We start from the raw sequence: 17287 nt of genomic DNA, 5'->3' as shown, positions 1-17287 counted from the left end.
GAAGAAGCAATGGTGCCACCCGCAGACACTGTTCCTGGACCCTGGGGTTCGGCCCACAAAGTCGGGTACTTTGCTGCCATGTGCCTGATCATGCTGGTGGTGGTCAGGCTGGTTGTTTTGCCACCCCTGCTGATGCTGGCCTGGCAGGTGGTGCAAATGGCCTTTTTGGGGTTATCGGCAAAGTCTTTAAAAAACAACCAGACTCAGAAAGACCTAACAGTTGTACTGGCAACTTCCTTCGTGTTGATGTTCCGGGGAATGGTTGCCTGCCTTCTGTCTGCGGCCACCACACTGCTTCTTCCTGCCTGTTGGGGTGCCCTGCCTCCCTCCCCCTGTGTGCTGCTGTCCTCGCTCTCCATGTCCTCCTGCCAGGTTGGGTTAGTTACTATATCATCCACCACCTCGTCTTCCACTTCCGCACCCTGGTCCTCCTCCTGACTTTCTGGCAATTGTGTCTTATCATTGTCCACCTCTTGTGACACTTTCCCACCGTCGCCTTCGTGTGACGGTGGCTGCTCAAATATTTGGGCATCGCTACATGTGATCTCCTCTTGCTCCGCTTCAAGTGGACAGGGCGAGAGGCCTGAATCTATAAATGGAAAAGTGAACAGCTCTTCAGAGTGTCCAAGTGTGGTATCAGTTGTCTCTGGGCACTCGGCATGGTGGGAGGAAGGAGGATCAGGGTGAGGAATATGCGGTCCAGACTCACGGCTACTGAGACTTGACCATGTGGAAGACAGGGTGGTGGTGGTGGCTAAGTGACTGGAAGCATTATCCGCTATCCAACCAACAACCTTTTGACACTGCTCTCAGTTCAATAGTGGTGTGCTGCGGTCCCCTAGGAATTGGGACAGGAAGGTCGGGCGAGAAGATGTGGGTGTTTGTTGTGGTACAATTTCAGCTTGCCCACGGCCTTGTCCTCGGCCTCAGCATGCACTATCACCATCACGTCCAGTTCCCCGTCCCTTGCCACGTGCCTTACCTATTTTAAATGGAGGACATCATCTTCCATGCTCACTACAAATGACTGAGTTTGGAGCAAACTTATATGTGAACCGTGTGACGGAGAAAACAGAGTTTTAAATACCTGGCCTGTAGGTAACTAGTTTGAACAGCAAACTGGTGTGAATTGCTTCACTGACACACTGAAAGAATTTTTTAATGGAGGCCAGAAATGGCAGCATTTTCTGACAACGTATATGTGATCCGTGTGACGGAGAAAACAGAGTTTTAAATACCTGGCCTGTAGGTAACTAGTTTGAACAGCAAACCGATGTCAAAAACTTCGCTGACACTTTGAAAAAAAATTGGAATGGATGCCAAAAATGGCAGTATTTTCTGAAAACGTATATATGTGATCCGTGTGACGGAGAAAACATACTTTTAAATAGCTGGATTTCTAGCACTGTAATATGGAAAGGACCTGGCTGTATTCTGCAGTGCCAACAAGCAAATGGCGCAGATAAACGGTGTTCTCTGGATTTCTTTTTAAGCAAATAATGAGGATTAAGATCCAAAACAAAGTATTCCTGGCCCCTGAGACCTGGGCCTTTGTATAGAAATATCTAACAGCAGCAGAAGGCAGAATTGGAATGGAGCCTCTTGTGCTATATGCACTGCAGTCTGCTATATACACTGCCTGCCTATATACCCTGCCTGCCTGATATCTCTGAAGATGGATTAGTCCTCAGAAGGACTGTTTGTTAAGATGGATATGTTTAATGTACGGTTTTTCTCCCTACACTACCTAATACACAAGCAAATCTCTCCCTGACACAGCAGCACCTCTCCCTACTCTGCCTGATTCCGGAGTGACTGTGACAAGCACAGCGGCGCCAGGTCTGATATAGACCTGATGACGCTGTGCGGCCAGCCAATCACTGTAATGCCACAACCACCATGACTGCGGCATTACAATGAGTGGCAGGCAATCCCTGCATGTTGATTGGCGCTCTAAAAAGCACCAAACATGTAGGGAGGGGACCCGAGCATCCGCCCGAGCATCTCGCAAGTACTTGGCGAGCTCCGAGCATCCCGGTTACTGAGATGCTTGGGCGAGTACCGAGTACTTGCGAGTATGCTCGCTCATCACTAATTTCTATATAGTGAAATCTGGCATGCCTAACCTACAGTATTGTTCCTGGTGTAGATAATTAATTGCAGGAGAGTACAGCTTTTCCCCCTTTTCTCATTAAAATCAACATGTACCCTGATCTAAGAGGATGTTTTGAGTGCGTTTGGAGAAATAGTTGTCAGACAATCAGTATTCAATTCCCTGGGGAATAACAACTTCAATCTTTGGTGTGTACTTGATCTGCCCACATGTTCCTCCTTTGTGTTTCCCCATTGTTTTACCCATGTAAACAAGACAAGAATAACAGATCACAATATAAATCTGTGCAACCTCAAAATTACAGTCCTAAATTACATATATAACATACAAGTTCAAAGGTAGGACATTTTCATCATTTCGTTCTGGTTCTAGGACTTAAAAAGAACCTGACATCTACAAGAATAATATTTATTGGCAGACATAGGGGTAATCTGCAAGTAAATAGCATTTATATCATGTCTGGCAGGCTTACTGGAGCAGCGACTAGAGGGAAACACGGGGAGAACAAAACCGAGATGTGGTCATATTGATATTTAAAAAAGAAAAAAACATTTCTTTTTATTAGACACTAAATATTGTCAGCAATAGACATGCAAACAGGTTACAAGGGTCTCATGCCATGAAAAAGTAGTACATAGCAAATCTAAAAATATTGCAAGAAACAATGGCATATAAAGAAGTCCCTATGTATAAAAGATCAAAATATCTATAATATAACGGGAGATACGTCTCTCTGTCTGAAGCCTTTATAGACTGGGCATGCGCGACGCGCAGTTTGGCTCCAGACAGAAGCACGCATCCAGCCGTTACAGGTAAGAGGAGTGTTGAATGGCGCCGGAGATCGCGGTATGCATAGACACTGAACGCATACCGCGATCTCCGGCGCCATACTTACATACTTACCTAACCGGGAGGAGCACTGCCGCAGCGCCTCTCTTTGCCGGAGACCGGGGCAGGAGTGAGGCGTCGGAACGGCGCATGCGCATAGCGCTGTCCGGCGCCATTTTACTGAAGACACATTTTCAGTGTGTCTTCAGCAAAATGGCGCCGTACAACGCGGTATGGGCATGCGTGTACTTCGGCGCCACACTCCTCCCCCCGGCTTCCGGCAGAACAGCATGCAGCAGCGCTGAAGCACAGGGAAGAAAGGTGAGTATAAGTGTTTATTTTTTTGTGTGTGTACAGCGTGAAAGGGATGAGGGGGCCACACATACCAGGATTGTGGGGTGAGGGGGCCATACATACCAGGATTGTGGGGTGAGGGGGCACACATAACAGGATTGGGGGGATGAGGAGTACCACACATACCAGAATTGTGAGGTGAGGGGACCATGCATACCAGGATTGGGGGGTGAGGGGATCATGCATACCAGGATGAGGGGTACCACACATACCAGAATTGGGGGGTGAAGGGACTATGCATACCAGGATTGGGGGGTGAGGGGACCATGCATACCAGGATTGGGGGGTGAGGGGACCATGCATACCAGGAAGAGGGGTAGCACACATACCAGAATTGGGGGGTGAAGGGACCATGCATACCATTATTGGGGGGTGAGGGGACCATGCATACCAGGATTGGGGGGTGAGGGGACCATGCATACCAGGATTGGGGGGTGAGGGGTGCCATGCATACCAGAATAGGGATGAGGGGTACCATGCATACCAGAATAGGGATGAGGGGTACCATGCATACCAGAATAGGGATGAGGGGTACCATGCATACCTGGATAAGGATGAGGGGTGCCATGCATACTACGATGAGGGATTGGGTGCCATGCATACCAGGTGTCTGGGATGAGGAGGCCATACATACCAGAATTGGGATGAGGGGTGCCATGCATACCAGGATGAGGGGTACCATACATACCAGGATGAGGGGTACCATACATACCAGGATGAGGGGTACCATACATACCAGGATAGGGATGAGGGATACCATGTATACCAGAATTGGGGATGAGGGGCCCATGCATACCAGGATAGGGATGAGGAGTGCCATGCATACCAGGATAGGGATGAGGAGTGCCATGCATACCAGGATGGGGGTGAGGGAGCCATGCATACCAGGATTGGGGATGAGGGAGCCATGCATTCCAGGATTGGGGATGAGGGGTGCCATGCATACCAGGATTGGGGATGAGGGGTGCCATGCATACCAGGATTGGGGATTATTATTATTATTATTATTATTAATTTATATAGCGTCATTGATTCCATGGCGCTGCACATGAGGGGGTTACATACAAAATAAGAATATCACTACAGTAAACAAACTAACAATGATAGACTGGTACGGAGGGAAGAGGACCCTGCCCTTGCGGGCTTACATTCTACGGGAATAGGGAGGAGACAGTAGGTTGGGGGGTTGCAGTAGTAGTAGCTTCGGTGTTGTTGAGGAGGCAGCGGGGTCATTGCAGGCTGTAAGCTTTCTTGAAGAGATGGGTTTTCAGGTTCCGTCTGAAGGATCCGGATGTGGTGGATAATCGGACGTGTTGAGGCACAGAATTCCATAGGATGGGCGATATTCGGGAGAAATCTTGGAGGCGATTGCGTGAGGAACGGATAAGTGTGGAGGAGAGAAGGAGGTCGTGGGAGGACCGGAGGTTACGTGAGGGAATATATCGGGAGATTAGTTCAGAGATGTACGGAGGAGAGAGGTTATGGATGGCTTTATAGGTCAGTGTTAGTAGTTTGAATTGGATGCGCTGGGCAATTGGGAGCCAGTGAAGCGATTTGCAAAGGGGCTTAGCAGAGGAGTAGCGAGGCGAGAGATGAACGAGTCATGCAGCAGAGTTGAGGATGGACTGGAGGGGTGCGAGAGTGTTAGCAGGGAGGCTACAGAGGAGGATGTTGCAATAGCCGAGGCGGGAGATGATGAGGGCATGCACAAGCAGTTTAGTAGAGTTAGGGTTGAGGAAAGGACGGATTCTGGAAATGTTTTTGAGCTGGAGGTGACAGAAGGTGAGGGGTGACATGCATACCAGGATTGGGGATGAGGGGTGCCATGCATACCAGGATTGGGGATGAGGGGTGCCATGCATACCAGGATTGGGGATGAGGGAGCCATGCATACCAGGATTGGGGATGAGGGGTGCCATGCATACCAGGATTGGGGATGAGGGGTACCATGCATACCAGGATTGGGGATGAGGGAGCCATGCATACCAGGATTGGGGATGAGTGGTGCCATGCATACCAGGATTGGGGATGAGGGAGCCATGCTTACCAGGATTGGGAATGAGGGAGCCATGCATACCAGGATTGGGGATGAGGTGTGCCATGCATACCAGGATTGGGGATGAGGTGTGCCATGCATACCAGGATTGGGGATGAGGTGTGCCACACATACCAGGATTGGGGATGAGGGGTGCCACGCATACCGGGATTGGGGATGAGGGGTGCCATGCATACCGGGATTGGGGATGAGGGGTGCCATGCATACCGGGATTGGGGATGAGGGGCCATGCATACCAGGATGAGGGATACCATACATACCAGGATAGGGATGAGGGATGGGGTACCATGCATACCAGGATAGGGATGAGGAGTACCACACATACCAGGATTGGGGATGAGGGGTGGCACGCATACCAGGATTGGGGATGAGTGGTGCCATGCATACCAGGATTGGGGTTGAGGGGTGCCATGCCTTCCAGGATTGGCATTGAGGGGTGCCATGCATACCAGGATTGGGGGTGAGGGGTGCCATGCATACCAGGATTGGGGGTGAGGGGTGCCATGCATACCAGGATTGGGGATGAGGGGTATCATGCATACCAGGATTGGGGATGAGGGGTATCATGCATACCAGGATAGGGATGAGGGGTGCCATGTATACCAGAATAGGATGGTGGAGACAGGATGGGAGCAGCACAAATACCACGAGGGGGGCAGCACATACCAGCATGGGAGACCATATACCAATAAAAATGCTCACCACCTGGGCGTAGAACGGGTTCAATAGCTAGTGACTATATAAGACAAATGGCCAGATAGATATTAAAGTGCAAATACAAAAATAGGCAAAACAATACCTTTGTAAGTGTCCCGAATAATTGATTATAGAGATAGACAATCAAATCTCCTGTAAGCACTAAATATCACAAACTGCAAGTGCAAATATAAATAACAAAGTATTAACCCTTTGTCTATGGAATGTGATTAACAATCAGAGACCAAGGACAACATCTGCAAGGAGTTTGTATGTTCTCCCCGTGTTTGCATGGGTTTCCGCCGGGTTCTCTGGTTTCCTCCCACACTCCAAAGACATACTGATAGGGAATGTAGATTGTGAGCCCCAATGGGGACAGTGCCTATAATGTCTGTAAAGTGCTGTGGAATTAATGGCGCTATATAAGTGAGTAAAATAAATAAATAAAAATAAAAAATACCCAGCTTTAGTGAATTGGATGGAATTATTAAAGGGAACCTGTCACGCAATTCTGGTGCCCAAACCATAGGCAGCATGAATCAGAGTCATGTTTTGGGAGAGAAAATATAATTAGAAGAACCATAGCCAAAAACGAGACTAGTCCAGTAGAGCCCCCACCAGCTTCTCCCAGAGCTGCTCCAGATGATTAACAGGTTTCTCCCAATGGTAAGGACCTGTCAATCACCTGGAGCAGCTCTGGGAGAAGCTAGCAGGAGGCAACACCAGGATTGTCTCCTATCTGCCCAGGTCTTCTGTCTATATTTTTTCCGAAATGCCTGAATTCTTTGAGAAAATTTTACCTGGCTGCAATTGAACAGCCAAGCTTTAATTCATGCTGCCTTTGGTTTGGGGTGCATGAATCACATGACAGGTTCCCTTTAAGGTTCTGCTTATCTCTAACAATATTTAAGAAGAGGGTCACTTATCCCAAAATAATATAAAGTTAATTTTGACTCTACAATGAAACAAATATAATCATTATAATGCAATAAACAAAAAATAAATAAATCTGATTTTTTTTAAGCAATGAGAAGCTATCTAACTACATCCAACCACTAATTGTAAGATCTATCGTATTTTCTTTCCATATAGGACATGTATAGTACACTTGCTGACTAAATAGAATAAGGAAAGACAAACATATTCAGTCACAAGATCTTACTTTGTTTAAAGTAGAACATCCTTATGAATCATCTAAAGGAATCACACTGGAAACTTGCAGATCTTGATGTACTGAATTGTTAGCATGTGAGTCTCATGTATATGTGACATTACAGCATGTGGTGTGCAGATTAGATTGCTATATGAGAAGGGACTGTACTGTTTATGTAGGAGGCACCATTTGTAATGGTTATTCACAACTTCAGAACCTAAAAGGAAATAACTCATTAAGACAGTCTGATTTTAAAATGGAGTCAGAGCGATGTTCCGTTAATTGCCGTAGGTCTGTCCTCTTTCTATAACCCCAGTTATTACTAGGGAAATTTAGTAGATTTTAAGCTGTGTGCCCACGATGAGTTTTTGACCCTGCATATTTTCGCTGCATCAAAAACGCAACGCCTTACAGTTCCAACAAAGTGGATTGGATTCATAGAAATCTCCTGCCACTGGGCTTTTTTTAACTCAGCGTAAACTGACCTGCGGTGCGTTTCAAACCCGTAACATCTCAATTACTCTTGCGGGTGTGCTGAGTTTTATGTGCCGATTTTTCCTGTAGACATGCATTAGACGCAGAAAATCCACAGGTGAAAAACACATGCATTTTTACTGCGTTTCCGCTGTGGAAATGTATGAAATACGCATGTAATCTGTACATGACTGCATCAATAAAGTTTTGTCAAAGACAAATTTCTAAGAAGTATCAAACACAAAGAAGCTTAATATATAACATGAGTTAACAACAAGAGACAAAAAACACTGAGCCAAAAACAGGATAAAAACGCAAGTCACCTAATTTACATAATAGGTGCAAACATGATGCAGAAAATCTGCAACATCAAAAACTCACCAAAAGCTCATCGTGGGAACATGGCCTTACTGTCATTAATGAGATCTATGCAATTGGAACAAAGGGTCTGCTTCTTTTTCCCAAAAAGAGCACCCCTCTTGTGCATATCATATATGGTTTTACGGAATTTGATCAAAAAATGCAATAGGAACCACATAAGTATACTAAATATAGCAATGTAATGTAAAATAATCCATATACAAAATGGCTGTGTATATCTTTATGCTTATAGTGTGCTGCTGCACCTTTTGTGTTTGCTTTTCATTGCATTGTACTCCGGCACGTTACTGAAGTGCACTACTACTCACAGACCACGGATAAAGCAGTCACGTTTTTGTAATCTCATACAGTCCTTTCTAGTATTATTACTGTTAGGCCGGGGTCACACGACAGTATGAAAAATCGGTCCCATTCTCATGCAGAAAATGGGACGATTTTTTTCTCACTTGTCATTTTTTACAGCAGCATTTTTTACAGCAGCAGCAATTAACCATTTAAAAGACCATTTACAGTTTCCTATGTTACAGAATTGCAATGTATCCGTAAAAATCGGATACCGTACTGTGGCATCTGATTTTTTTCCCATAGACTTGAACGGATGAGTCACATCCAATTTCAGAGTCAAATCGCAGCATCCTGCAATTTTTTTCATAGACAGATTCTGTCAATGAAAAAAAATCAGCCATCTGCTCTGCCTCACTAAATAACATGGGTCAGTGTGCTATCAGATAAAAGATCGGATAGCACATGTCCGATATATACACTCATGTGCATGAGACCTAATGTGAACATTTATTATTAATCTTCAGAATAAAGTGTCTAATTGTGCGCAGAATGCTGGAATGCAAATACATTTTTTAGATGGGAACATTGCTCTAAGTGCTTATTAACCTCTGGTAACTTCAATGACTGTTAATATATAACGAACTAACCGCAGCAGTCTAGAATCATGCCTAAAATATCAGCTGGCCACATGACACAATAATGGCCAAAGCCAAAAACTGTGAAGACTGACTGGCTCAGCACTAATATCCTGTTGCACAATGAAATTATCCTTTCATCAGTCTGACAGTATGCTAAACTATATGAAAATGAGCCATCTCGTCTGCACACGTAACAAGGTTTTTCAAGTGTATTTCTAGTCCTCGATCTGATCTGTGGAAATCATTGTATTTATCCACAACATGTGTTTTAGAACTACAAATGCCTCTACCACTAGTGTTGAGCCACCCCCGTAGTGTTCGAGTTCGGTTCAGTTCGTCGAACACCCGTGTGTTCGCCGAACTGTTCGTCGAACTGTTCGTCGAACACCTTCGAACACCGTTAAAACCAATGGCAGGCAAACAAAAACACATAGAAACACATAGAAAACACCTTCAAAGGTGTCCAAAAGCTGACAAACTGCTCAGAAGACACAACTAACACATGGAAAAGTGACAAGTACATATAGTCATGCGAAAAGAAAAGAGGTGGAGGAGTAAAAGGAGGGGGAGACACAGATATAGGCATGTCATGCCCTTCTAAAATCCAAAAAGTGAGAAGCCGACACGTTCAGTCCGCTCCTGCCCGTGCCACCTCCGTGTCGCCGGGTTTGTGCCAGAGCCGAGGTGAACCCTGACGGCCAGCCCCCCTCTCCCAATACTGGTGCCTGTCCGCTGGTGGGTCGAGCGAGCCCCCCTGTGGTGGAGGCAGCTCTAAGCTTTTTAATTTAAATTGTCTCTCTAATTTGAATAAATACACTTTAAGTCCATTTACAAGGATCTATTGGAGGGCAAGTCTCATGCCAGCAGCCGCGTAATTCCAGCTCCAGTAGCGTCCACTAAAGCTGCTGCAGTTAAAAAGCTTTTATAAGGATCGAGCTCGGCTGTCCACCGCAAGGCATCCTACTGCCAGTCCGAGCCCCTATGCCTTGGGGTGCCTCCTGATGCTCTTCACTGAGTATCCCGTGGTCCCGAAGCATTTCCTTTGAAAAAATGAAGTGTCCAAACTACAGGTGGTGTAGCTTGCTTAACAGCCGGGATAATCCGCTGACTAGCAGACCCTGCTACTAGGCACAAAGTATTTCCTGGGCTAGATGCAGTTAAAAATTTGTAATTAGATACTCTCGTTGGATGCTGAGAAAGCATTCCATAGAGTCTCCTGGCACGCCATATATGATTCTCTTAAAAAGCTTGGGGTAGGGGTCTAGGGGACCCTTTTATAGCCAAAATCATGGCCCTGTATCGCAATACGTCACCTAGGCTGAAGATAAATGGAACTGTAGCACCCTGAGGGCTCGGTTGCTACAGAGGTATTGCACCTCACCCAGAGGTGTGATATCTCACTCTCAGGTAAGGATGTAGTGTGGATCAGGACCCGACACCTGCATGCATTACACCACATTGCCGTGGGGCAGGGCAACCAATATGCCCCTGAGATGGGCACGACAGTCCCTGTCCCTGGCTGGAGTGGGGGGAGGGAACACTGAGGAAGGGGAACCCTGTAGTGCAGGAGCAGGGAGGAAGCAGTACCTGGGTGCATTGAGAAGGGAGTATAAAAGGTGGGCACCATCTTAGTTCAGTGCAGAGAAGTCTGAGCAGAAGTGGCAGGGAGCAGGAGCTCTGCATGAGCTCTGCTCCGGAGGCGGGCCTAGTAACAGAGGCCCAGGCCTGGAAGAGGGAGAAGGAAGGAAGAGGAGCGGAGAAGGCTCCAGGAACGAGGAACGAAGGGATCTCAGGGGTGCGGACGGGCGAGTCGCCACCGCACGCCCGAATCCACCTGCGTGGAGGGGTCAGGCCAAAGGGGGAGACCGGTCCCCGAAACTAGTGGAGGCAGGAAACGACCCTCAGCTAGAAACAGGAGGCTGTGACATTTTATGTGGCGCAGCCCCTCGCTACACCCGCTAGGAAGGCACCACATAGGGTCAGGGAAACTGGCGCCAAGTTTACCAAGAGGAGGCCCGAGGCAGCCGGACAGAAGGGTTGGTAAGAAAGGCCAGACAAAGGACACACAAAGGGGGTCCTGTGAAGCACTCCAAAGTTATCTGGGAGTTGTCTGAGCCCCTCACCTGGTGAGCACAGTACGACGTGGGCAGCCGTTACCTGCAGACGTGGTCTGGATAATAAGAACTGTGAGTAAAGGCACTGGACTGCATCACTGACTCCGTGTCATTACTGCTGCTGCCCTGCACCATCACCCCCATCCTCCGCATACACTGCCCTGAGGCTATACTCCTCCCGTGGGGAGTTATGCTACGCTCTGCTGCACCCACAACACCAGCCTCAGCGGTCTGCCCTGGAGCGGCGGTTCACTCTGACCGCAATCAACGGGTGGCGTAGTCGGACATTTAAACATCAAAACCACATAAATAGTTCCGCCACTGGTTTGACCGCCCTGAGCCACGGAACCGGGTTGCCGCCACGGAGACAACCACCAGCATCCACCAAAAAGGGTCCAGCTCCGGGTGTCCCAAGGCCCAGGGGGCGCGTCAGAACATTTTCATCACCTTTCACAATCACCAATGGGACAAGGCAGGGATGTTCTCTGTCCCCTCTCTTATACATCCTAGTGACGGAGCACCTGCTCTCATCAATTCGCCATAACCCCAATATTAGGTGGATTGAGGTGGGAGGCACCGAGTACAAGTGCTCTCTATTTGCTGATGATGTCCTAGTATATATCACTCAATCACATATATCCATCCATGCTGTTATGGCTGAAATAGATCACTTTGTTACATGGTCAAATTTTAAAATCAATGCAGCGAAGTCTGAGGCCCTCGATGTCTCCCTCCCCAAATCCATATAGGATTCCATCCAGTCCAACTTTCCCTTTGCCTGGCCCTCACAGGGTATCAAATACTTAGGAATTCCTATTCATAGAGACCTCTCCCATCTATGTTATCTTAATTTTGGGCCCTTTATTGAACAACTCCATACAGACCACGGTTGGCAAGTTAGAACTGTAAGATTCACTACGTGAACCACTGGTGTTTTGTGGAAAAGCACATGTACACTGTGTTCCAAATTATTATGCAAAAAGTGTTTAGGAGTGATAAGGGAAGAATTTGTTTGTTTGTCAGTTAAACTCATTGATGGTGATGTGTGTCAGGGCTCTTTATATCACTGTAAGCAATTGCAGACACCTGTGCTAATTAGTTTGGCAGGTGTGTCCAATGAAAGGCAAGACTACTTAAGAAGGCTGTCTCACATTATTAAGCAGCCTACATTTTCTGCCAAAATGGGAAAGAAAAAGGATGTGTCGGCTGCTGAGAAGCAACAAATTGTGGAGTGTTTAGGTCAAGGCATGACTACAATCAACATTGTGCGATGATCAGGATGAAGTGTCTTGGCAATCAAGAAGTATGTAGCTGATTCACAGTACACACGTGTGCGTGCTGATAAGGGCAAATTGAGGACTCTTTCCTACAAGCAATTACGTCAGGTTAAAAGAGAAGCGGCAAAAAAGCCTTGTCATAGCAGCAGACAAGTTTTTGAAGCTGCTTGTGCCTCCAACGTCCCCCGAACAACAAGATGCAGGGTCCTTCAGAGGTTTGCAGCTGTGCATACGCCATCCTGTTGACCTCCTCTATCCACTTCACACAAGCAGAAACGGCTCCAGTGGGCCAAACATTACATGAAGACTGATTTCAAAACTGTTTTGTTCACGGATGAGTGCCGTGCAGCGCTCGATGGTCCAGATGGATGGAGTGGAGGATGGCTGGTTGATGGACACCCCACGCAAACACGGCTACAGCGCCAACAAGGAGGAGGTGGAGTAATGTTTTGGGCTGGAATCATGGGGAGAGAGATTGTCGGCCCCTTTAGGATCCCTGAAGGCGCTAAAGATGAACTCCATAATGTATGTGGATTTTCTCAAACAGCACTTCCTGCCATGGTTCAAGAAGAAGAACCGTGTATTTCACAGCAAGATCATTTTTCTGCATGATAATGCACCATCTCATGCTGCACATAAAACATCTGCATCTCTGGCTGATATGGGCAGAAAAGGGGACAAACTTATGGTGTGACCCCCATGCTCCCCTGACCTCTACCCCATTCAGAACCTTTGGAGCATCATTAAAAGGAGTGTCTATGATGGCGGGAGGCAGTTCACATCTAAGCAACAGCTCTGGGAGGGTATTCTGTCCTCATGCAAAACAATTGAAGCAGAAACCATCCAAAACCTGACAAATTCAATGGATGAGAGAGTTCAGAAGCTCCTTTCGAACAAGGGGTCCTATGTGAAAATGTAACATCACCTAGAATAAAGTTTTGAGTTGAAAACTGTTTGATTTCAGTTTCTAACAACCTGCTAATGCTTATAATTTCAAAAATGACCATTTTTTTGGTCTTTATTAAAATGAAAAGGTTGATCGAAAAGTTTGGGGGATCTAAGAGTGTGGCAACCCAGTAGTCATGATTACTTCGAATTCTGACAATATGAGGGTCATGCTTGCAGGTAGTGCAGCAAGAAGGCACTTATGTGTCTTGCGCATCTCGGAGCCCCAAAATTATTTTTCGGGCTAGATGCAGCTAAAAATTATTATTAATTTTAAATCTGGTGAAGCTTTAGTATAGATGGCCTAATAGGATCAGTGCTGCACACTGCTACAAAGCCCAAATTATTTTCCAGTCAAGATACAGATAAACATGATTAGTAATTTTAAATCTGGTGGAGCTTATTATAGATGGCCTAATAGAATCAGTGCTGCACACTGCTACAAAGCCCAAGTTATTTTCCAGCCAAGATACAGGTAAACATGATTAGTAATTTGAAAGCTTAAAATGGTTGGTAGGGTGATTTTAACCAATCATCAAGCTTTTACTCTCCCCAGGATGACACAGGGGTAGAAAAGTCGTTTCGGATCCATGATTTGTTCATCTTTATGAACGCGAGTCTGTCTACATTATCAGTGGAGAGCCGCGTGCGCTTATCTGTCAGCACACCACCAGCAGCGCTGAACACACGTTCAGACAGAACGCTGGCTGCGGGGCATGACAAGATCTCCAAGGCGTAAGTGGCTAGCTCCGGCCATTTATCCAGATTGGAAGCCCAAAAAGAGCAAGGGTCCAGTGACACAGTCGTGGCTTCAATGTTTACTTGGAGATACTCCTGTACCATCGTCTCTAGGCGTTGACTATGTGTCAGACTTCTTGTCTCCTGTGGCCTTGCAAAGGATGGGCTAAAAAAGTGGTGAAATGATTCCGCAAAATTGATGTTACCAGCAGATACTGTGGTTCTGTTACGGTTTGAGTGCTGAACACTTGACGGTCCCACGGTTGGCAAGTTGGAACTGTGAGATTCACTATGTGCACCACTGGTATTTTGTGGAAAAGCACATGTAAGATTCTGCAACAGTCTCTGCTGATACTCCTGCATGCGTGCATCCCTTTCTATGGCAGGAATAATTTCTGCAAATTTACTTTTGTACCGGGGATCTAACAGTGTGGCAACCCAGTAGTCAGGATTATTTCTAATTCTCACAATTCGAGGGTCATGTTGCAGGTAGTGCAGCAAGAAGGCACTCATGTGTGTTGCGCATCCAGGAGCACCAAGTCCCTGTTGTCTTGGTGGCGAGGTAACAATCATGCTTCCTTCCTCTGTCCTCTCCCCCCAACCTCGCACAACAGAAATGTGATCAAGGTCTCCCTCATCTGATGAGTCTTCCATCAGTTCGTCCTCCACTTCTTCCTGGGCTCCTGCACCTTCCTCACTAGTTTGGCTGCTACCATGCGCCCTGGTAAAACCATCTCCCCCACCCTCACATGCCTGCCGCCTTGGTGCTGCCGACCGTCTGGACCTTGCAGATGTTAGCCCTTCCACATACAACTCCTCCTCCTCTACTTCCTCCACCTCCTCTTGTGCCACCACCTGACTCCGAATTCTGTTTAACATGTGCTCCAGCATGTAAATCACCGGAATAGTCATGCTGATAATGGCATCGTCAGCACTAAACATCTTCGTCGCCATTTCAAAACTGTGCAGAAGGGTGCATAGGTCCCTGATCTGAGACCACTCCTCCAGCGTGATTTGCCCCACCTCTGGATCTCGTTGGCCCAGGCTATACGTCAGAACGTATTGCACCAGGGCTTGTCGGTGCTGCCACAGTCGCTGCAACATGTGCAGAGTTGAATTCCACCGGGTAGGCACATCGCATTTTAGCCGGTGAAGTGGCAGGCCCAACGACTTCTGTAGAGATGTAACTCGCTGAGCTGCGGGATGCGAACGGCGAAAGTGAGCACACAGCGACCGTGCCCTCTGCAGAAGGCCATCTAGTCTGGGATAGGGGGCTAAAAATTGCTGGACAACCAGGTTCAACACGTGAGCCATACAAGGCACGTGTGTGACATTGCCCCGGCGAAGGGCCGCACCCAGGTTTGCAGCATTGTCGCACACTTCCTTCCCTGGTTTCAGGTCCAGTGGAGACAACCATTTATGAAATTGGTTCTCCAGAGCTGACCACAACTCCTCAGCTGTGTGACTCACATTTCCCAGACATTTCAATGTAAAAACCGCCTGATGACGTTGAGCCCTACTGCCAGCATAGTAAGGAGGTGTGCAGGATCCCTTCTGCGCAGTTAGAAAGCTTGTGGCATGACCAGACAGGCTTTGGGTGCAGGTGGAAGACTCAGAGGAGGTTGAGGAGGCAGAAGCAGTGGAGGAACTTTGACATAAAGAGGATTGACGCACAACTCGTGGGGACGGCAAGACTTGGACAGCAGCCCCTTGTCCTGCTGTCACCATAGTTACCCAGTGCCCAGTCAGCGACATGTAACGCCCCTGTCCATGCCTACTCGTCCAAGTGTCTGTGGTGAAATGCACCCTGTCACACACAGAGTTTCTCAAAGAAGCGGTGATGTTGTGTGCGACATGCTGGTGGAGCGCAGGCACACCTTTCTTTGAGAAGTAGTGCCGACTGGGCATCTGGTACTGGGGCACTGCGACGGACATAAGGTCTCGAAAATCCTCTGTGTCCACCAGGCGGAAAGGCAGCATGTCTGTAGCCAAGAACTTGCAGATGGTGAAATTCAACCTCTTAGCTTTCTCATGGCTAGGAGGAAATGGTCTTTTACTTGTCCACATCTGAGGGACCGAGGGCTGGCTATTGTGCTTAGACGGGGTTGATAAGGGTGTCCCCGGCAAACTGCCGGTCTGTGAGGAAGATGCAGGCGGACATGTTAGGTTGCCTTGATCCAAAGGTGGTGCTATCGATGTCGGACAGCGCTCAACACCAGCTGGTGTTACCACCTCCAAAGAAAATGATGACCTGCCAATCCCGCTGGCTGTTGCGGGTAAAGAGGTGGCAGGTCTGCGCCCCAAAACAGGTGTGACTGCTGTCCCCCCAGTCACAGAGGATGAAGAGGCCGCGGATGCACAAGATATGGCAGACGGTGGTTGGCCCGGCCAGCTAGGCCGCATTGTAGCACACTGAGCTTCCCACTGCAACTTATGCTTCATGTCCATGTGCCGGTTCATGCATAAAGTACTCAAACTATGTATTTTTTGGCCTCTACTTAGCTTTTGCTGACAAATGTTACAGATAACACGAGTTGGGTCATCTTTATCGATCTGAAAAAATGCCCAGGCTATGCAAGGCTTAGCACCCATGCGACCTGAAGAGCCACCACGACTTGTGGTGAGAGGCAGAGTTGTGTTTGAGGATGCAGTTGTTGACGTGCTTCCAGAACTACGTCTCTGTCCCGGAAGGCGCAACCTGACCTCGTCGTCACTAGCATCTTCCTCCACCTCCTCTGCTGACCTCATCTCTTGGCTGACTGTGGGTTGACAGTAAGTGGGATCTCCAACCTCATCATCATCACCCTTTGCGTTATCACACCCGTCGTCCTCAGAGCCAACCTGTTCCTGCCCTGACAAAAAACTAAAGTTGTCGCTCCAATCAGGTATTTGAGTCTTATCATCGTCTTCCTCATTGTCTCCACCAACAGGAGTTACAGTTTGGGAATGAGGGTCAACATTATGGTCAGAACCTTCTGCGTCTGGTCCTGGATCCGACTCAAAGATTCTGGGCATCAGTGCAGATCATTTCTTCGTCTGGATTCACAGAAGCGCTGGAGTCGACCTCTGATTCCCAGGCTATAGTATGAGTAAACAGCTCTGCAGACTCAACCATCTGTTCTACCTCATACTCAGACGGGCAGCTGGAGATTTGGGAGCTGTGAGGAAGCAAGTGCGATTGGGGTGACACCTTTGAGGACTGGAGTATTTGTGATGTTGAAGTTGATGTGGAGGA

This window comes from Phyllobates terribilis, unplaced genomic scaffold (genome assembly GCF_046119375.1).
Source record: "Phyllobates terribilis strain yellow unplaced genomic scaffold, ASM4611937v1 Scaffold_2__4_contigs__length_985480577, whole genome shotgun sequence".
NCBI lineage: Eukaryota > Metazoa > Chordata > Amphibia > Anura > Dendrobatidae > Phyllobates > Phyllobates terribilis.
The sequence above is the reverse complement of the archived record's forward strand: the minus strand, read 5'-3'. Positions refer to the sequence as shown.